Source organism: Meleagris gallopavo, chromosome 17, assembly GCF_905368555.1.
Source record: "Meleagris gallopavo chromosome 17, MGAL_WU_HG_1.1, whole genome shotgun sequence".
NCBI classification, from domain to species: Eukaryota; Metazoa; Chordata; class Aves; order Galliformes; family Phasianidae; genus Meleagris; species Meleagris gallopavo.
This window is the reverse complement of record NC_139420.1, coordinates 354,051-377,218: the sequence shown is the minus strand read 5'-3', so window position 1 is coordinate 377,218 and position 23,168 is coordinate 354,051.

Below are 23,168 nucleotides of genomic sequence, written 5' to 3'. Positions count from 1 at the left end.
AGAGAGAGCGGGGGGCGGCCCCGGCCGTGCCCTCAGCCCCGGCCCGCCGAGCTCACGGCTGGGCTCCGATCCCCGCCAGCCGGCCGTCGCGGTGGCCGGGCGCCTCACGCGGCCGCCCCGGGGCACCCGCAGCGCTGCGCTGGAATCCTCTGGCCTTCAGCTGCCGCTTCGCATCCGAAACGCCGTCGGACGCCGTGTCAGGGCCGGAATCGCTCCCTGCGCCGTTCGCCGCTGTCCTCGCTGGGCCGGCGCTGCTCCGCAGCGAAGTTACCGCTATCATCCGAAAAAGTTCTGTGTTTTAAAATAAGCCTTACAGACACGGAACGTGAAAAAACAAAGTAAATGTAAAATAATGAAGTATCGTAAGAGGCTTTCAAAAACTTGTGGAGATGCAACAGAAGCTATCGGTTATGAAGAACAAGGATCACTGTACCATTAGTATCACTCTGGACAGATCCGTGGGATGGGGACGGTGCTTCACAGAGGCGAACGACAGAAGGACCAGCAAGACAGAAAGGCGCTGTAAGGAGAAGATCGCTCACCTGTATCAGGAGATTCCAGGTTCACGGGAAAAGCTTCACCAAGGAGGAATCTCCAACCAGAGATCCTTCCCCAGTGGCACTCGGCCCTTAACTGCTGTCTAGGAGCTGCAGCCAGGCTGTGCCCCTTCCTGTCCCACAGCTGAATTGCCTTCACCTGTGCTCCCAGGGCTGAGCGGGTCCTTTCCTCAGGTGCTCAATCAGTGCTTCAGGCTGTGACTCAACAGTTCCCATACAACTCCCTGAACAGCTATTTGATAATCAAGATTTTACGTCTACAATAGTGCTTATTGCTCCAAATCTCAACATTTGAGAAGAAATACACAGCATACATAGAAGCCAGCTTAATGCTCACCTCTTCACACGGGTGTTGCGAAACTGTAAACATCTTTGAGACTGTATCATCATAACTATTTAGCGTTGTGATCTTATTCTATCATCCTGATCGCAGGAGAGGTGTAACATACGCAGTGTGTGGCAGCTGGGGAGCTCCACATGTCAATCAGATGCACCCAGTGTGAGAACAGGAGTGGCAGAGGCTGAGGACTTGTGATGTGTACTGAAGAACTGAGTTGACTAAGAGGGCTACTTCAGATTATGTGCTGCTGAAGTTCAGAAATACTTATGTCTGATACCATGGTTTTTTAAGATTATTTTACAGATACCCACAGATATGAAAAATGAGCTGCTTCAGCTATTATCTGTATTTATGCATTTGTCAGAATTCTATCCACTTTTTTTCCATCTCATCTTCCTTCAGCTGTACAGTTTTCCAGGACCACCATATGTCTCAGAGAACTCATTCAAGCTCTCACCCATATCTGCACTGACATATGCACAAAAGGTACTACTAAAAGAACTGCAGGGAAACCTGAATTACGATCTGTAATTTTAATCCATGGTTTTTATAGCTTGTAAGAGAATGTCAGAAGTACCTGGGATAATTACTAAGATAATCCACACTTCCTTCGACAAGAAAAAACACCGCCCACACTAAACTAACAATAGCCCAGCCGGCTCTTAAGAAATCACTACTGGGTACAGCTGTCCTCACAAGTTATCACCTGATGCTGACATCCTTTCTTACTGCAAGGTGTTGAAGGAAGTCTACACAATTGCACACAGCTCGCATACCTGCTGCCAGCACTGATGAGCAGTGCCTTATTTATTAGCAAGGGCTGTGCAGCCACAGTCACACTGCTGCATTTCTCCTGGATATAATTCACTAGTAGTAATGAAATACTGTCTGATATCAAAGCAAAAAGAGTTTACTTTCAGACAGAATTTCAATTGTAACTCTTACCTCCTTGTTAGTGACAGGACACAGGCTGCTAGTTATACAAAGTTTTGCAGACCTTTCTGCATTTTTGAACTTTGTTGTTGTTTCCAGGTTGCATCCATTATTTTATTTGACAATGGAGAGCATCTAAAATACACATTTTGGTGTTTATTTTGTAGGGCTTGCCAGTCCCTTGAAGACATCACATCTATGCCTGCTCTCTTCTAAAGATCATTTTCTATCACCATTTTAGGACCATAACTGTTCAAAAAAAAGAAAAAAGGCATAAACAAACTTTCCAAACAGGTGAATAACAAAATAGCCTGACCCTTGAAGACTTAATAAATAAATAAATAAAATAAAAAAATCTCCGTGCATAACTTCTGTCATGAAATGGACTCGTAACAATCATACAGATCAACACAATGGAATGGTGATACAGGAGGTGACATGACAAAGGGACGAGCACAATGGAAGGGGTGTTACAAAGAAAAAAGGGAAGTGCTCACTCACCTCCCAAGATCTTGGCTCACAGAGGAAACGCCACAAAGAAGGGATCTCCAAGCAGAGAACCTTCCCCAGTGGGGGTCAGCCCTCAAATGAGGTCTAAGAGAGGTGCAGCCAGGCTCCACCCCTTCTGGTCACACAGGTTTATTGCCTTCACCTGTACTCTCAGGGCTGACTGGGTCCTTTCCCAGGTGTTCCATCAGTGCTTCAGGCTATGACTCAACAGTTCCCATACAGACTGCTGAAAAGAGACAAAACATATCAGGAAATCTGAATAGGAGGAACTAAGAAAAAGAAAAAATTGTTGGTATATTAAACCTGATCATGCCAACAACTTGAATACAAAGTATGGGTCTACACATCAAGAAAAAATGCAACAGAATAAGAAGTGGTAAAGAGAAGGGCAGCGATCAAGGGAATGGAACATCTGCCATATTAAGAGAGGCTGAAATGGCCAGAGCTCTTCTACCTGCAGAGGTGGAGGCTGAGAAAGAATGGGATTGAGCTTACAAAAATCATAAAGGCAGCAGCTAAGGGGCACACAGAACTAAGCCACATACAGTGAAACTAACAGGAAATCAGTACTGCCAAAGCAGTACCTTTCTCTTCTGGAGCTCCCTACCATGAGCTGTAGAAAAGGCAAAACTCAGCAAGTTAAAAAATGAACTAATTGAGATGGGTGACAGGTCCATAAACAGAAATAAAAAAGAATAAGCAGGGAATAATCCTCACCAAACATCTCCAATTGACGCCCAGATGTAATTACGGATGCTTGGAAGGATGAGGTGAATGACCTCATCTGCACACTGCCCCCAGATAGGGCATAAGCTGCTGCCACGGGCAGGGCACTGAGCTAGATGGACTTCTGTCTTGGTCTGACATCCTTGCATCTGGGATTCCTAGACATGCTGATTTACAGAATAGACAAAACTCAGATTTCAAAGTGATTCTAACTCATTTAGAACACACTTTAGGGAGCTACATACGATCAGCAGGGGTTACGTTCATCTTCAAGAGCAACTAAACAGTTCATTTCATAGCTAATTTAAAAAGAGAACACAAAAACCTTAAGCTTACTGTTGATATGAAGCTGCTTTTCTGAGTTGGTTAGATGCCTCAGAAGTAGTCCACAACCCCTTTCTCTACCATAATCAATTTATTCCATGATTGGAGGAGAAAAAAGAAAAGCCAGACAAAAGAGTACTTCAGTAATGTCCTACACTTCTGTAACGAATAAAACCAAACCAGGAAGAAAATCAAACAGGAAAACCAATCCAAACCATAGAACACATGCCACTAACGTAGCGTTACCCCCGCAAAAAGCAAGCCACTTCAAATGACCGAGTTCAGAACCTGGTGATGAAGCCATGAGAGGGCAGCAGAGCCCATGGAACGAGCACCCTGCGTGGGAGGGACCTCTGCATTAAATATCACTTCTGTCCCAAGTGGGTCTTAGTGCTACTTACAAGCGTACTTTTTAAGGGGAACTCTAATCAAAAGCCTTGTTCTTCATTCCTGTGTTACATCACTTCTTATATTTCTCACAGTTGCAGAAATTTGAACAATAATTGGATCTCTATTTTAAGATAAAGCATAGAGAATCTTTTTACCACAGCAAACTTTTAGTAAAGACGATGTGAACTCAAGCAGTGTAGAAAGCGCTGAGGAAGCTATCAAAAATCTGTTTCTCCAGATGTATAGCTACTAGTTTGGGAAAGAACAACAACAATGGAATAATCCAGTGGCGTAGAGCAAGCATGCGTTCTGAAGTTCGGGCCAGGTGGAGAAGGGTGGAGGACAGCTTGGGGGACGGCTGTGTGGGTGCTGTATAGCTGCTGAAAGCCTGGATCAGCCCTATCCATGTGGATCTCCAGGCCAGATATCAGCCTGCAGCAACTAACAGGAAAGCGAGCCAGGCCCCCAGTGCTGAGCTGGGCTGCCTGCCACTGGGAGGGCAAACCCGGGTCATGGGATGGAGCTCACAGCGAGCGGTGCTGAGCCGGATGAAACAGAGAGCAACGCAGCAACAGGTGAAATACTGCCTTTCTTGTGACATATGACTGCAACTCCGTACAGTTGTCCTGAATCTCACCACCTGCAAGGGGCTTGCAAACTCACTGAAACACTGGACGGCTGAAGGACAAAGATGGTATTGTTTGGCGGTGGATTTTGAGAGTAATGAAAGGGAGCTCCTACACATGGGCTCGGGTAAATTCAGCCCTACAGACATCAGGTAGGCAGCACTGCCGGTGGAGGGGAGCACTGACAGACAGAGCAGCCCACGTTAACCCTGCAAAATTCACCCGAAACCACGATGTGTCACTTGAGAAGCATTTCCTCCAAGAAATACTGTGTTAGACACAGTCTGGGCACCGGTCGTTGCACTTCACAAGCACTGCTTACAGCATTCCTGTGTTCTGAGCTCAGTTATCTCCACGCACCTTCAGTGGAGTAGACTCTGTGGAATGATGTCACAGAAGACCAGCTTAGTTTTAATAGATTTCAGTATTTCAAAAACCCCAATATTATTTTAAGCAACGAGAAGCGAGAGTGCCACCCACTTTAAGGGGATATATTTTGCTATGACTTTTACCCCTGACCTTTTCCTGAGCAGCACATTTCACTCCCATGACCCGGGTGCACGTGGCGCTTCCTACTCAAGCTGTCACATCCACAGAGGTGGAGGAAGCAGAGCTGGCATTATGCAGCTTGCTGCTTATTCATGAAATGAGTGTGACTAAAGACAAATCCCCAAAGAAGGATCTAGCCTGAGGCTGGCACATTCAGGGCATGCCAGCTGACTGGTTCCCCACTGTATAACCAAAACCATGCCCTTCAGCACTACGTGGGTTATAGCAACCAATCTGTGAAACATGAGGACTGAAAATTTGTCTTGGTATTTTTACTATCATTATTCATCCCAAGATAAGAGCATGAGAAGAAAGCACTTAATGCTCTAAACAAACAAACAAGCAAAAACAACACAAAAATCAAACAAAAACAAATCACAAAGATGGGAAAGTATGAGTATTAAATTCAGCTCATCACACACCACACAACAACTCTGAAAGAGCAGGCAGGTGACAAGAAGAATAGCAAAGACAAAAAAAACAATATTTTCAGTAGCATTTCATTACATGTTATGTTGCAAAACAGCTCTGCAAATTTTAACATAAATCACCACAATTTACCTTTCTATAGCAAGGCAATGAGAGAACAGCGATTCCACAGCTCGTGGCTTTTAGAAATTACCTACCAAGTGTGTAATTTTGAAGTGACTCTCTTCCATTAGAGCTACAATAAACAGCATGGTGGAAAATTCAATCCGATGAGCTTATCTAATGAGCTGCAGAAGGTTGTGGAGGCCAGAGCAGAAGAATCTTAAACGTTTCATCACTGATTACAAACCTGCCTCTGAATTAATCAGATAATGAAGCACATGGATCTAATGAACCTAATGCTGATCAACAAATTATCAGTGATCCCTACAGACTTTTGTCAGGGAAACTCCTTTTTTTCTGAAGTTTCCCAGAAGCACTAAGGTTACAAAAACATGCACCCTGTATGCAGTTTTTCCTGCAATGGCCTGTAGGGGTAAACTTTATAATTCCCACAATTATTTAATTCGCTCACAACCTGTTCAAATTCCTTTTGGGTCTCCAGGTGGGCTGCTATGACAAAATTTAATTGAAACAGCAGCAATTAAGAAGATGACATAAATCCTGAGCACTTTTAAGTACAATCTCAGTGGAAAAATACAGAGCTGCTGCAAATAACAGAAAGATGTGTCAGCTATTGACGGTTACTTTGCGCAAATCCAAATCTCTAAGTGTTCAGACAACTTGCTTGTCTTCTTCTCATCCTTCTCCAACAAGTTCTTTTCACATTGCTAGAGTTTGATTATACACTTCCCTTCTAATAAAATCTAATAAATTCCCTTCTTCATAAGATCTGAAGGCAGTCCTGCAGAGTAGCTGTATGTGGTGGGGCCTCAGAACGTAACTGCCGTCGGTACGCAAGCTTCAGTACCTCAGAGCCCTGCGAGGGAAAGCATGCTCGTGGTATGTATTGCTATGTACTGCTGGGGGGACAGAGACCTCGAGTTACATCTGAGGCACAGGGAGAAATCTTGCTTTTTCTTCTGGTTGTCTGCTCTTGGAATTCCTTTTCATTTTCTGCTCAGTACTCACTGAAAGATCAAATCCGTGACCATTAAAACCTAGCATATACTCTGGGCTACTGCCGCAATCGGCACACGGACTGGACAGACTGGACAGACCTTTGCTCTGATCCAGCATGGCAGGTCTTATGTTCTTATTATGACTTAAAATTTACTTTCCCCAAAGGGATGTGCTTATAGAAGACCATCTGTCAAGGGATTCACGAGAAGTGGACATAAAAGAGAACTGAATATGACTAACTGAATACATTAAAAAAATTAAACAAGTGTCTGGCAAATGAAAACTTGAAAGATCTTACATAAAAACACTGAGTACGAACTTGAATTTGTCACCTCTCCAGTATCTGCTTAGCATTTCAAATGGTACCACCTTTGATTAAACATTTTTTTAACATCCTGTATTGCCCTTTTTTAATAAAAACATATGTGACTTTTCCTTTTTGTCTCAGTTATTTTGGACTAAAGTAGAATAGGCGATCACAGCAACATCAAAGAACAAGACAGAAGCAATCACATGGATTAAATTATTATCATCTCATTGAAATCCAGGGGCCTTGCAACTTCAGACCAGAATTCATCCTAATTGCTTGCAGCGACAGCAAATTTGTTTTAATTGTTGTGCATCTGCACCCAATATGATTTGTCCTGTACTGTTAAATTTTTGGCATTTGTCTGAATAGCTTTTAGTACAGACAGCTCTGGAAAACACAGACACTCTGGGTAAGAATGTCAGTAGATTTTGCAAGAAGTTTCATTTTTAATTTGTTAATGACCTCAAGTGTTCAGAGGGGTCGTGTTTTCTAACATTTTAACACTCCAGTTCTCCCTCTTGCTCTCTCCTCTCCTCAGTTTTGTTCTTTTCAATCTGCAGAATCCAGAACCAGATACAATAACCTGGCTGAACTCTCACAGGCACTAAGCCCAGCAGAGGAATTCCTCTGTATTTCTGTATGTCCCTTTCTGTAGATACGTTAAGTCTGTAATAGACAACAGCCCTTCATGCCAGCCAGCTACCCATGCACCACATTCCCGTGCATTTATGTCACGGAGAACTGAATTATTGCAGCAAGTAACCAAGAGGAAAAATCATTCTTCATTTTAAAGTTAATGAAATGACTAAGAGTTAGCAAATCTCCATGTGTACTGACCTCAGGCAGGCTCAGCATCATTCCAGCTGTGTGCTACACACAGTTCATTGAGGAAGGCAGTCCAGAGAAGATTGTTTACTAGAGCATTATGATGGGTCAAAGAAAGTTCTTGGCAGGCTCCATCATCTTAAGGGTCAGAGATTGTGAAGCCTTGTTTGATGTCTTGTCTTTTATGAATGAAATTATTGGAAAGCTCTTCAATAACAAAATTTCTGCTGCTCTTCTGCAGGCTGATCCAATCTCTGAAGATCTACAGATAGAAAATCTGTGGTGCATACTTTTGTTTACAGATGCTTGAAAAGTCCCACATTTGGTATTGAATCTTACTGCTGGTAATTCCAATCCACTTAACAAATCTAATGTTTCCACATGGCTCCCAAACTCCTGTACCTCAAGGTCCTTCAGGGTGCACACTGAAAATTGGATAGGAAGGCTTTGTATTATGGACAGATACTGCATATATCTAAATCTCTAAGTGGACACTGGGCAGTGACTTCAGGACTTGTTCACAGGTGGGGCCTCATCTAGAGCCTTCAAACACAAACTTGTTAAGACTATCACAGAACATATCTTATGGTATGAGTTTCCTTCTTTAAGGGTCCAAGAGTGTTCCTAATAAAATTAGTAGAGATTTTCCTTCTGTCTTCAGATAAATAATTTTGGGGCATCCAGTAGAAATCCACAAGGAAAAACTACTGCCTTAACAGTAGGTTAGAACTTGAGTGAGGCTTAAAATGCAGCAGGAGGAAATCGGGATGCTCTCTGAAGAGTGCAAGAGCAGTTTGTCACAACCATAAATCCACACAGAGGACCAAATTCACTGCTATCACCAGCTGCTTGGATTCTCTTGGTTTAAATCAAATTCTATCCTTTCCTCCAAACTGACCAGATCTCCTGGTCAAGTACTTTTCAATGCTTACAGACTCTCCAGCAACACAGCTGAGGAACTGCTAGATTAAGGGCTGGTACAGGTCTGAGTGACCACAACTACCACACATGCACTGATTACGAGGGCCAGCTGGCAACCCGGACCTGTGGCTACTTCTTCAGTCCTGCAGAGCTGCAAAGGCTGCAAGTCAAACCCACGTTAGCTGAGCAAAGTGATTTGTATGCCGTTTTTTGAATATATCGCTCTATAAATCTCAGCATGGCCTTTTGAACTGTACATTACTACAGAACTGTGGGAAACCCCTTTTGGGAGAGCAGTGGCACAGATGATATTTATCACTACAAAGTCTGTTGCAACACTCTCTTTCCTTTGAAATCAAAGGTTTTGAATTACAGATGATCAAACATATTCACACCCCAAGCGAAACCAGGCTATTACTGGCTTTTTGCCAGTATCGGCTTGGGTGTGAAATATTTGACATTTTGCATTAATTTTTTACAGTAATAAAAGCACTTTCTCAGCTGAAATCCCCCTTGCCACCAAGCAAGTGCTACCAGGTTTGCAGCTGGTTTAGACACATACAAGTGAATCTATGGGCCCCACGACTGCAGAGACGAATCCCAGGCACTGTGCTCCATGGCCCATCTCCAAGCACTGATCTGTTACCTGGGACTTCACGTGACACCTGGCAAGCTTCATTTCCAAATGGGAATGCTGCTGGCTATGACGCTCTGACTCTCACTTCTGAATGCTGCCGCTCTGGGCTTGATTTACAAAGGTATCAAGGCCCTCATGATGCAGACAGGAATCCGAGACCCTTAAGTCATTTTTAAGACCCTAAAGCCATGATACGGAGTTTTTTGCTTAAACTGATTAGAAGTTTATTAATCCTTCTGGACATCTATCTTCTTCCATGGGCAATTACACACAATTGTGAATGAGGAATGGTTTCATTCTTCAAATTCTCTCTTTCTTGAAAGGAGAAAATAACTTTTTTTGCCTTTTTACCCAGACTGAAAGATTGCGCCACGAGACCCAGCCCTACAAGGTCTCCAAATTATGGGTGTTTTCCTTTTGGTCAGTGGATTGCTGCGAACAGCAGGACTGCATGCTGCAGAATTTTTGCATTTGGAAGCCAGTACCAACTTCTACCTGTTCCTGTTTTACAACTATATGTCTGCCAAAAAAAAAAAAAAAAAAAAAAAAAAAAAATCCCTATACCTTAGAAGTGTTTAATTATGTGAACCTGTACGGGCATCTGCAGGCCAGCAGAACTTCCCGCTCATTTATGACACAAGGAGTTGGGATATCTGGACTCAGTGTCAGGAAAGTGGGCACACACACAGTTTCCCTCTTTTTGCCCCACTTAGAAATGGGATAAAGAAAACCTGGGAAAACTGAAGGAACAATGGTGACTGCGAGGCAGAGCACTGCAGGCCCAGCTCCCATCCCACTGTTCCACCAGCTGCCACCTACAGCCATCAAATTTTGCATAGGTAGGGGATGCTGTGGGAGATCTCTGGTGCATGCCATGTACGTGCAGTGTACAAGTGGGAACTAAAGGCATGGGGAAGCCTGCTCACAATCCACACTGCCTGAAATGCTGAAAGCTGCTTTTAGGAGACAATTTACAGATAAATAATAATGTTTACAAACCATTTTACAAGACAGTTAAATGGTTCTTGAGGGGGAGGTGTCTTTATAATTGAATTATAAGAACAAAAGGAAGCTGAAAAGCAGGCAGAGGCCTTAAGGCCCAACGTGCTTGACCTCACTTGGCTTAGCTGCACTCCTAACTCTCTAACTATAACCTTCACCTGGAGAACAGTCTGTGGAAATCATTTAAACTCTTTGCTTTGGTTGCTTTTATTAGTGATCGAGTCAATAATTTTATTACCTCTTTGGTAAGACAGCTTCGAGCACTCCAGTCTTTAATTAAAAGCCTCTGACGCTTGAATCTTTTAGCAAAATGACCGTATCTATCCAAGATCTTTATCAGAACCTTTTATCCATTTCACAGCTTCCTCCTGGCCATCTTGGAGATGCTGTTTTGCATTCTGCTGCCCACGTGTTGCTTGAGCAGTGGGAGCAGGGCTGCCTGTGTCACTCCACAGGGAGAAGGAAGACATGGCCAGATGGGGCCGGCGGAGGCTCTGCAGTGCTGTTGGTCTGGTCCTTTCCATGCCACTGTTGTCCATGAAAGGCCGTTGTCATGCTCTGAATCCTTGTGCAAAGCGGGCCACTGTGCTCCTTGAGCAGATCTGTCCAGCCCTGGCTACAAGGATGGAAAGAGGCAGCGGCACCCGTGGGGGGCCCATCTTGGGGGTCTCAAGTAAGGCTGCCAGTGAAGCTGAAGTGCCACCAGGAGGTGGCACTTTTCCCAGTCATCTGTGGAACCTTCCAGCCTCCTCTTGGTGCTCACAGTGTGCTCAGCAGTTCTGCAGTTTTAGGGAGGCTTCCTGCACCTCCAACACCGAAGTGAATTTGAGAATTATCTGCTTCCTGACAACACAAATTCAGCCAGTTCTATCAGTGGCAGCTGTAACACTGTCCTCTAGCCCCAGGATAAGTCATAACCTTTCTGCCTCAGTTTCCCCTTCTGCAGAACTAGAGTAATTATGCTGGACACCTCGATGGGAGAGGGCTTGGAGAGATTAATGAGCTCTTTGTAAAGTGCTTTGAATACAAATACCGCTAGAGACAGTAAGTGCTAACTATCAATTATTAAGCAGGAATCAGGTTTCAGGAGCTTTATAAGAGGGAAAGGTTAAGCAAGTATAATAGCAGAAGACATGTAATGAAGCTCACTGCTGCCCCGTAGCACTGGCTATGAAAAACTAATATTCACAGTAAAAATTCCATCTCGGTGGCCTATGTAGAGTATTTTGCTCTGCTGCTATAATGATGACACTTAGAATTAGGCCGACATAACCTAGAGAGCTCTGGGGACTCATCATCTCTGAGATTTCACTTAATTATTGGCAAACTCTGTCATTTAGTATCCCGAGCAGGCTGCGCTATGTATAACCAACACATCTAATTTGATTTCATCTTGAATTGCTCCTATGAGTGGTCTTGAATAGAACCGCATCTGGTATCTTGGCAACATCTCTGCTCCTCTTGGAGAGAGCTGTCCTTGAATCTATAAAGTGCAACTCTCACGGTGGGGGTTGTGCGTGTGGTGGGGGGTTCACTCCGTGGGAGCACACAAAGGGAGGCTGTGCTTATGTGTGCATGTGATACACTGCACTTTTATTAGTTTGTCCAGATAAATTATATCTGTGAATCTCGGTGTAAATCTTTTTCAAACTAGGGTGGTGGATTTAGGAAGCATTCAGAGTACTTCATCCTTTGTGGGGGTTTTCAAGAAGGAACTGGCTGCTGGTCATATGCACAAAATGTTACTGCTTTTCCCCCTTTGCATCAACACAATTAGAGGGAAAAGTAGGAGGTACCAAGGGAACATTTAAATGAAAAAAGCCAGACATAATGAAAGTACAGTTAGGAATGGATTTTTCTCCCTGACCAGACCAGGTTCAGGATTTTGCCACGTGGGACATTTCCCATCTGGATTTCTCAGTCCAGCTCTGCCCCTTGCAGCTGGCTCACGGAGAGGAAAACTCAGCCTAACTTCCATGTACAGCCAGTTGGTGACAATCCACAGCTCACTGCCTTCTTCATTGGTTTGGATCCTGTACTGGAGAGAAAGCTGAGGTAAATTAATGAGCGAAGACGTGCCTTCACTGCTCTCATTCTACAGTGCAGAAACGTGCAACTGGGCACACACACAGATGTGTGACGTTATTTCAGTAACTTCTCTCAATTTCTATTACTCCTGGATAAAATGCCATTTTCTGAATTAGCAGAACTTCACTTGCCTCTTAAAACTTGCTCTCTGTTGCTCTACCAGACTTAAACCACTGGAGTCATTCCAGACACTGGAGTTATTATGGACACTGCAGTGTCCTACTCATCAGTAAGAAGCAGTCCTCCAAAGCTGAAATCACAAGATGCTTCTCCATTTGCTTCCAGAGATAAAGGATCTTATCGCATTTGTAATGTAAACAGCTACGGAGAATTTTCTCCTTTTGTGTCATATATTAAACATATCAAGAAGAAGTATGGCAATTTCAGCTCTAAGTTCTTATTTCAGGTATGAAATAACACAGGTTTGTTTTTATGCTCTACGACTCAGAAATTATCTGACACTTTTTCAGTCTTCTCTTGGTTATTCCTATCAAATTAAAGCTTTGGTGACCATAATATGGATTGGAATAATGAGCATTATCGACTACTTGGTAAGTTGATCAGGACACTGCCTATTTGCCCTTTTACCCCTATTTCTCAGTTATCTGAAGCAGAGCACAACAACATTAACGCATGTCTTTGTGAATATACTGTGTTTGAGCGGTCAATGTACATTCATCAGCTCTAATAAAATGCTCAGTGCTTCCTGGATGTACAGGACATGAATCAGTTAATACGAAGAAGATGATCACATAACAGCATCATTACAAAACTATATTAAAGTTCTGCTGCCTGTGGAGCAGCTGTGGCAGTGCATTACCTTGCACATTTCAGCAGGCTCAGCCAAGGAGAGGTAGATGAATGCAATCCTCTGCTCAGGCACACAGAAATTAATCATGAAAAAGTGTGATCTTTGATTGGTATTTTCTTCTGTAATTACCTCCCTTACAGGTCCTCTTTCTAACTGTTCTTCCCAATAACTATGCTTTTAAGTACAGAGCAATAATTGCTGTTGTTATTTGCACTGTAGGTTTGTTTGGATAGAAGAACTTTCTATGACCTTCCACATGAATGGAGAAAAGAAAACTACAGCTGACATCATGATATTTTGGGTGATTAATAAAGGAAGCAATGTTTTTGGGATCAGGATGGAGCTGGTAATTTTTCTGGGAGATCTCCAACTCCACAGTCTGTGAGATGTGTGTGGTGGAATCATGTTTTGATTCCATTACATTTCAGCAGAGTGGACTAACAAGTAAACACCCATAAACATCTACAGAAACAAAGGGTGTCAGGATGAAACTGATCAGGGCAAAGGAACTCATGCCTATGTTAAAGAACAAGTAGATGTGGCTTTAATTTTGTGTTATAACATCTGCTCAACATTGGTCTTTCCCAGCGTAAAGAGTAAAATACAACTTTTATGCTTAAACCATTGTGATGGCACTCTGCAATGGAACGGGAATAAACAACAAACGAGGGCAGTCTTCCGGTAAACAAACTGATGATGCCAGATTAGATAACTTCTCAAGCACTCTGCCAGCCTTACGGCTCTTTCACTCATCACCTGGAGAAGTCTCTGCTCTCCTTTGTACATACGTAGCTACAATGCTTTCCTTTTTGACCAAGCAGCAGTGGTACAGAGGAGCAGAAGTAGCTTGTAAGAGACACAGACATGGCAGACAAAGGGATGCTCCCTGCTCCTGGGCAAGGATTCACTCCTGGCTGCTGCAGGACAAAGCAAGGCAGGAACCAGTGGTAAGACCAAAGTGAGCACTGACTTGCTATCAGCTCCTCGTGATTACCTCGGAGATGGGCTTGTAAAACATTTAGAAGTGGATAGATGCACCTTCTCCTTCATGAAAACGAACAAATTCCAGAGCATTTCTTCCCCTGCCTGCTCTGCGATTCGCTTCAGCTTCATTTCACATGCTGTCTCACACAGTGGCCTCTGGGGATTCTCAGGAAAAAAAAATTTAGCAGCCTCATGTTCTCTGCCCAACTCCTGCTGTCCTGTGAGAAAATTATTTGCTGTTTTCCTAACAAACCAGCTTCAGTTGTCACTGTAGCTGAGGTTATGTCAACACATCTATTATAAACTCCTCTTGTCAGGAATTTACAAGTCGGCTGTAAAAATTCCCCTTGCACTTAATTCTGCAAAGAAGAAAAAGCCCCAGGAGCACATTAAAAAAAAACACCAGCATTTATGTATTAGGTTTTAACACTTCCCAAGAAATGCAAATTTCACTGTTAATGCAGACACTATATCACCAGACAAAGGCTTCCATCAGTATCTCCGGTCACCTTTGAACACACTGCACACTAAAATGGACTCTACAAATCCTTTGCCTATTGGAGGCTTTGCTGTTTGGAGGTCAGAAGGCAGAGAGCTCAGGATTTGCAGAGTTTGCAGCGTTGCGGACTTCTTCATTTTGCCCACTCCCATGTTGAAACAGAGGAGTGTATGGCACTGAGATAAACTCTGTGTGTGTTGGGAAAAAAACAGGCAAAAGCCAGCAGAAGGAATAATGAGGTATCTGCGCTGCCAAGGTCCTTACTTAATTTTAAAATATTTGTGGAAATCAACAACCAAAAGAAATTATAAGCAATACAGTCCAAACTAGTGCACCTTCATTAAGATCTCATTTTAAAAGTATGACCCCATCTTTATAAAATCTTTTACATATTTAATTTATGCAACTATTCACACCCGTGTTTATGACTTACCTTTACAAAGTCATGCTTGTGTTTATAGCATTACAAGCCACATTTAAGCAAAGGTGCAGATCTCTATCTTTCACCTCTTGATAGCAGGGACACACGCACAAGGAGCACTGCTTGCTACAGTGACAATGAAGGAGGACAGGCATTAACCCTGTGACAGCCTAAGTCCAGTTTGGGGCTTGCAATGGTGTTCAGTCTGGAAGGAAAATCACTGACTTTTACATGACAGGATCAGGCCCAAGAAGCGCAAAAGGCATTACAGAGCAGGACTTTCTGTAATATGGTCCAGTGGCTTCTGATAATAAAAAACACATTGAAAATGGGCAAGAAATTAATCTTTAAAAGGCAGCTGTATCTCATGTGTATTAACTGTTTTTTCAAAGACATTTCCACTGGATTTTTGTTGCCTTCTTTAATATATGTTTCCACCCAGCGGAGATGTTATGCTCTGTTGGCAAAATATAATATGCATTCTGAAAACATTTATAAATATGTATACACCCTATGGACACACACGGCACTGCAGGAGCTGTGTTCTGGTCTGTCTTGAAATGAAGGTAGTCTTTAAAAAATAATTACAAATATACTAAGGTGTACATTCAACAAAGTGCATGTGGATTTAGCCAAATAAATTTCATTATCACTAATGAGAGGTGCGGAGCTACAGCCCCGAATATCGATATCATGCATAAGGAAAAGACTCCCTAATGATGTATTTACTTATTAAACCACAACAGCTCTGAGGGCACGCACGTTTATCTATTTTTATTTATTCATTTTCAAATGAAATGAAATGCATACACACATGCACACACACACAAGTGCATCAATATCCTACAGATACAGATACTTGAACAGAGTATTTCTAAGTTTTGTATATATTAATATACTGAAAAATGATTTAAATGATTCTTAAGCCATTAGTATTTCTTTGCATCAAGCAGGATAAAAGTGACCCTTGGGAACACAAACCAGAAACATGCAAATAATTTCACTATGTGGCATGGCAGTTCTGTGCTAGAAGAAACAGAGGTAATAACAAAGGCGCTGCGTATATTTTGGTCGAGTTGCGGTTCTGACATGCATTGGTCAAAGCTGGGAACTCCTCAGTTCAGCTCACCTCGTTTTCCCAGCTCTCACTTCCACATTTATAAAACTTCCCTCTTCTGAACAGCTGGGTGTGCATAGCCTGTGCTAAGGGAAAGCTTGGTTTTGGTGCATGAGTGCATGTCAGTAATTTTTCACCCAAGTTTAGTTTATTTCTGGACATGAATGAATGCATTTTTATTTAAGTTGTACTTTCCAAAGCAGTTATTTTCTTCTCTAGATTACAAGTGGGTTCCTTTGCTGACAAGATACGCCATGTGTTTGCTGCCAGGTTCAGGGTCTGAAGATGCTGCTCCAATGCATCATCTGAACACTTCGATGCCATCTACTACATCATTGTGTTATGGGAGCAAGTTAGGGCCAGGAGGGTAAAGGCAATTTATAACCCACATAGTGACATCAATCTAACCTAGCAACCTCCCTAGCAACACTGCCAAAGCATCACAATGTGGCCCCCATAGCCGCGAAGATATGAAGATAGTGGCATTGTTAGGGTGGGAGGCTGCCACTTTGGCCTAGCAACAAATAACATCCTGACCTTGGGATCTATTGAAAGCCGAGAAGCCAAGCAGAACAGAGGGAGAACCACCAAAGGAAAAACCATGGGTTTCTGCCTATTCCTTTTGTGTAACCTAAAGAAATTCTTTGGAGAAAGATATGGCTATGCTTCCAGACACGCTGCATGTGTGTACTTCACACTGTTTTTCCACATGGCTGGTTAAGGGCCATATGGCTCTTGCACTGAGGTTTGGAAATGATGCAAACAGAAACCACTGGGACCAGTTCAGAGTGGTGGCAGATAGGTCACCCACTGCTGTTACTGCACTGCCACGAGGGGCTCAGTCCCCGCAGGTATCACACAGGGCAGTCCACGGGCTGCACCACCCAGAAATCCAGCTGCAGCCCGCTTATATGTAGCGTTTTGTCATTGAAAATAATGAAATGGGTATAAATCACATTTCCCTCCCATCTCTTTCTTCTTGTTACTCATTCAAATGAGCCCCCTATACATGCCATTGTGCCAGTTTGCTGCATGCAGCTGCTGAAGCAAGGTAACGCTTCTCTCCCTTTTACACACCAAGTGCAGGAAATCCTCTAAACACGCTCCGCAGCTATAAGGAGTTGTACCCAGCCTGCTCGGTGCTCCCTGTTCCTAACCACGATCCTATACTTCTGGTCTGTGCAAATGAGTACCGCTCACAGTGAGCTGACAGTTATGATCATTCAAAGACAACTGAGAGAAGTAAATGGAAAGTATAGAAAAAGTGGTACATTTCTTCCCATACAGGGGCACTGAGTAAGTGTATGGAACTGCAGTTACCTAGTGCTGAGTTTCCAGCCTCTGCTCAGTCTTGCTTAACAAAATCTGTAATAATGATAATGTCAGCCCAGCAGCTTCTGTGAACCACAGCTCATGTCATCTCAAGGCTCCAGTGACCGCTCCCGAGACCAACCAGAGGGGTAACCCACCTCCTCCTATTTGCTGCATTAAGCAACCAGCTGGCCAGGCAGAGAAGCTCAGATTGCAGCTGCCTTCCCCAGTTAGCATTCAAGAGGAACAGATGACTTTGGTTTTCAGCAGCAAAATACTGCGTTGAAACTATTCTGTTTTCCAAAATTTATTCTCTTATGCTGAAGGAAACACATCTGCGTATGTGTGCATCTGCGTGCATGCATTACACGTGCACATATTAATTATATATATTTAAAAGAGGATTTTTTAGGTTTTGATACCTCCTATTTTGTGACTTGTTTCCCCATTGTATATAACACTTGGTATCACTTTCAGCTTATAGCTTCTCTTCACAGAGCAGCCACAAGCCACAGCCAGTCAATTGTATACCAGCAGCAGACTTTAACAAAGAGGCTGAAAGAGCTGAACTGGAAATGGTATGTGTGTCCTGCAGTCTCTGCTACAAGAACCGTAGCAATAATTTCGGTAACACATATTCAGGGGCAATTTATCTTACAAGATGGTAGTGCAAGTTTCATTACAGAATATAGCACCTGCACATTAAAACCACTTTTATTTTCAGTTGAGACCATGACAAATTCAAAGACATCATATGAAGAGCAAGAAAGTCTTTTGTTCTTTGTTTGGTATTTATCTTAAATTACAAGCCCTAGGTGCACTGAAAAAATAGTGAGGATTGGGAAAAACCTCCCATGTTTTAGTGCCACTTCACCCATTCCACACTTCTTCAGAAGCTGGATTTTTTTAATACCTTGAATTTCCCATCATGGGCTTTGTTGCGGATATGCGTGTCTGTACATCTGCAGATGGGTATATGGTAAAGCAGAAGGTTGCTATGGTAAGCAAAGCAGGATGCCTGCTTCCCTGAGGTGCAGGTCTAGTGGGACTCCACAGACACAGAAGAAAATGACCTTTCAGCTCCCTGAAGGGTTTCCCAGCCAGATGGCTCCATCTCTTTCCTCTGCCATTCCAACAGCAAAGACTGCTCACTTCCTTCCACCAATCTCTGGTGGGTGGCATTTGAAAGCTCCAGCTCCATCCCTGCTGTCTTCTGCCCTGCCACAGTGATTCCAGCCAGAGCAAGAGCCTGGTATGATGAGGAACCGGAGGAGATTCGACAGGACCTAGCATTCAGAAAACAACTTGATTTCTGTTTAAAAAATTCACTGTGGTTCATCTTTTTCCCAGTTCTGAAACGAATTGAGGTTAATTCCAGTCAGCCACAGGTACTTGGAGGAGGAGACAAAAGAGTCTTCAAGAACAGGCAACACTTTTCAGGTGACAGGGGTTGGGACTGCATTGCATGGATGTGTGTATGTGTGTACACTTAATATTCTTAGTAGCCATGTTTTTAAAAAAAACAATATCTATGTGCAAAAATAAATATACCTTACGGAATACTTAAAATTCCCGTCCTTTCCCCTGGAGATCATACATGGTGAGCACTGCAACTGAAAGTAGTGATTCTCCAGCAAAGACGCAAAGAGAATCACTGCGCTGAAAGCAGGCGTGGATCTGAGCACTCGTGGACATGTGGGGCTGGGAGAGATAACAGCAAACCTGGGCTTGGGTCTGGGTTTTGTTCCACCTGCTACAGGGAGGATAACCAATGCAGAACCAGGGACTTAGTTTATGTTTATCTGTGCTCAATGCCAATTCGGGTTCCTCTGCTGTAAATCACCCTGAGCCTGATACACAAGCACTTGTGAAAACACGGGCTCACTCACAACACACTCATTCTTGCACAGGAGGGAAAAAGAATTGGCCTTGCATTTGTGAGAGTAATGTGGCTATATATACGGATCTCCAGTGTTTGTGGTTAATGCCAAGGTCGGCTCCAGCTGACACACTGACTGAGGCTGCAGGGGGAAGGGGTCGCTGTACTCTGCAGCAGAGCCACAAGATGTCAGGAGATGGCTGTGCTGCTGTGCTGCTGCTGCTCTGCTCCTGCTCTGCTGCTGTGCTGCTGCTGCGCTGACACAGGCCAGAGAGCAGACTGCAAGCTCTGGCTGTCATTTTTGGTCCAGCTCACTTCTCTCCTAGGCTACCCAGCCTCTACATGTGCCCCTTCATTTCTTGATGAAAAGGCGTGAGCAAGAAAATGAGAGATCCTCCCCCTTTTAATAGATTTCCCAAGGTCCCTGTATTACCGCTTGCTGGCTCACTCGCTGCATATCTACACGCAGCTCCCTCTGTTATATCTCACTGTATCTGGTTAGCTGTGTTTGTATTCTCCACGGGGCTCTTGGAGGTTGCAGCACACGAGGTCACTGATTTGCTCCTTGTTTCCAGACATCCACCTTACCAGTCCCCCATGTGAAACTGAAAACCACTCACATATAAGAAAAGAGTGGGTTTCAAGAATGCTCACATTTAAAGGGTAAATAAGATCTTACACGGAACTGTGCCTGGAACTGCGCCTGGAACTGCATCCACACACTGTGTTATGTCTTTAATATAAAATAATGTTTATAAAATGCATTTCATACTTGCTGTGTGCACTTCTCCAGCAAATGCCTGATCACCAGCCGCTATCTGCATGCTATGTGCAGATTCTGCGGGAATGTGATGGAAGGAGAAAGCCTCTTCCTGCATTTAGAACACATCACTGTGCTAGCTCCTGCACATCCAACTGCCAGACCACTGACTCCTGCCATCCAACTGCTGTGCAAATGCAACACTGCCAATTACACATGGTTCAGTTCCAGCAGGTGGTACACAGGGCGCACGTGATTTCTGAGAGATGGCACCTCCATTCAATTCCTTAAAACATTCCTTCAGATCTAGTCTGGTGTACAGCCAGTATCTACCCGATGGATTGATGAGTCCAGGATTGATGAGGATACATTTGGTCAAGATCTGCACAGTGTGTCAAGAGAACTGAGAATTTCAGGGGCCACTTTTCTTGGTTGCCACTCCCACATCCTTGCTTTGGCTGTAAGCTGTTCCTTGCCTGAATCAGTAACTACCTGTGATCCTCCATGAACACATACAACAGAAACAATGCTCTATTGCAGGTAGAGTCAGTCCCGTCTTCCATGCTAGAAACTGTATATCCCTGTATGGAAAATACTTCAAAGCTCAATTGCTTTAGATAACTTCCACTATTAAGAAACTTCCCAGTTCATGCTATGTTAGATGTGATTACTCAAATGACTGCCCACCTTCACACCAGTTACACCTCCTGTGATTTTGAGGAGACCCATTATTCTATGCCACATGGCAGCACAGATGTTCCTGACTCTGGGTACTGGACAGATGCAAAGAAACCTCTCTCCTGACATGGAGTGGCATCTGCTAAGACGTAAGGAAATCAGAAAAGGCTGGGGGAAAATGAAGAATACTGACACTAGCTCATTTGCCAGAGCAACATCAAGAAATACAACATAAAGACCAACTTGTTTTGCTCCAGATTCAGGAAGAGTCATTGCCATGGCTGTTGAAGCTGCACGAAGAGGTGGATGTTAAGCAACACAGCTGCAAAGCACAGGTACTGGCTTGTGGGGTATCTTCATGCACTGTACAATGCTGTAACATTCAATAAACTTGTTATCAAGTCAGTTATGAAAATGAACTATTTTGAAAATAGAGAAGTTGCAGGCTCTTTCTGTGTTTTCAAGCAGGTAAAAAATGGCATTAATTTCAGTGGAATCTATTTCTATGCTCAGGATAAGGCAAGCAAAAGAGGCAGCGTATTTGAGAAGCTGAGCAAAACCTCCCTACAAATATTTGCAATTATTTGCAAGAAATATCTTGCTTCATGTGTGACACCATGCATTTGAATCAATGAACTTTTGCACCTCAGGGAGTGATTTCGCACTTTTTTACTCTCCAGGCAAGTTTTTTTTTTACAAAAGTTGGCAGACTGGGACACGATGGAACTTTTTAGATCCGAGCATTAAAAGAACCTGTGTTCGGTACGGCCAACTCCTTCACAGGGAAACAAGGGCAGCAATGTGTGAAGACCGCTGCATGGTGCGGTGTGGTTTTGTGCTTCATGTTGGCAGAAAAAAAAAAGTTGACGGCAGTGCAATCTGTAAACCAATTAGTGCTTCTGGAGCTGATAGGCTCAGGCTGCTAACTGAGGGCACCACAGACTCAGGAACTGCAGCAGGGACCAGACAGGGACAGGCAGCCAATTAACTGCTATTCCGGGCTGCAAAGGAAATTCTGTTTCTTGCTCTGAATTAACAACACGAAATATTCCTTTAGACTTCAAAGGTGCACACTGAGGCTAAAGCAGTGCGTAGCTCCGAGGTGAGTTTACAACAAAAAGTAACAATGCTGGATTGAAAAAAAACCAAAAAGCTGCTGAATTTACTCTTCCACGGAATTTACTTTTCCATGGAAAAGACCACAAAGTCTGTGAGCATTTGGCACCGTGCTGCACGACCTTCCTGTGCCCACACGGCGGAGGATCGCGGTCCACCAGGTGACACACACACACAACTTCACAGGAACACACACTTTTTTTCTCCAGGCAGAAAGAGAACAAAAATTTTCATAAAAGAGACCTAAGCTGTGCTTCTGTGCTAGTGATTGGATTAGGTAATGACTAATTAGATGAGGTCATCACTTTCTATGCCACATATATGCAATATTTATGGAGCAATATTTGCTCGTTCTAATTAATAAAGTAGAAATAGTTTCTTGACAAACTTCATTTTCCTGAAACTAAGTGCCCTGAATTTGCTTTACTTTTGATCTTTCTTCAGTGGCTATGTTTGCTTTACATTAAAATAACTTCTAACATTCCCATTAAGGATAATCCCTCCAGCAGCCACAGTATGACATTTCTATATTAATCTTTTAAGCATTTTAGAAAAGCAAGGTTTCATGTTTTAATAATCGTGGTGTTTTTCTCCAAGGAGTTGTAAAAATTTATGGCGCCCTTCTATCCTATTTGACTTCTACATCTTTAGAGTTTGGTGCTAATGGCCCATTCAGCCTGCTTATTCTTTGACTCCTTTTTTATTTCTTTTTCATCTTCTTACAAAAGAAAAATTGCTTCCGTGCCTTACGCTGTTGCAGATGCTATTCAAGTGGTAAGCAATTTCAACCCAACTAGCTGAAAAAAACCCTACAGCTTACCCTCATCTTGGAATCACTCAGGGGTCTCCGCTGTAGATGTGTGTATATAAACCTCTAATTCTTAATTAAGAACAAAATATTTAAAGCAGCAACAGCAATACACATGTGGGTTATCAGCTCATTTTGCTTTTTATCCCATTTTTATCCCATTCTTGCTTTTTCAGCAGAAAAACAAAAGTAACAGATGAACTGTTTATGCTTACTGTAATTTTAAGATGGCCACAGAAGTGTCTATCCGGTGCCACTGGAAACATTTGTGTCCCACAGAAGTCACACTTTGTTCCAAGCAGAGCCAGGAAAGCTGCTGAAAGCAATACAAATCCGCCATGCAATCGCAGGAACAAAACAAGCAAATTCCTTGTTGTATCACCTGGACCTCTCCTACTGCTCAGTGTTACATGTTCTGAGAAGGAGACTGAAATTTTGGTAGCTGGGAACACACACCGGGGAAACTTCAGTAGCCATAACGGAGCAGGAAAATGT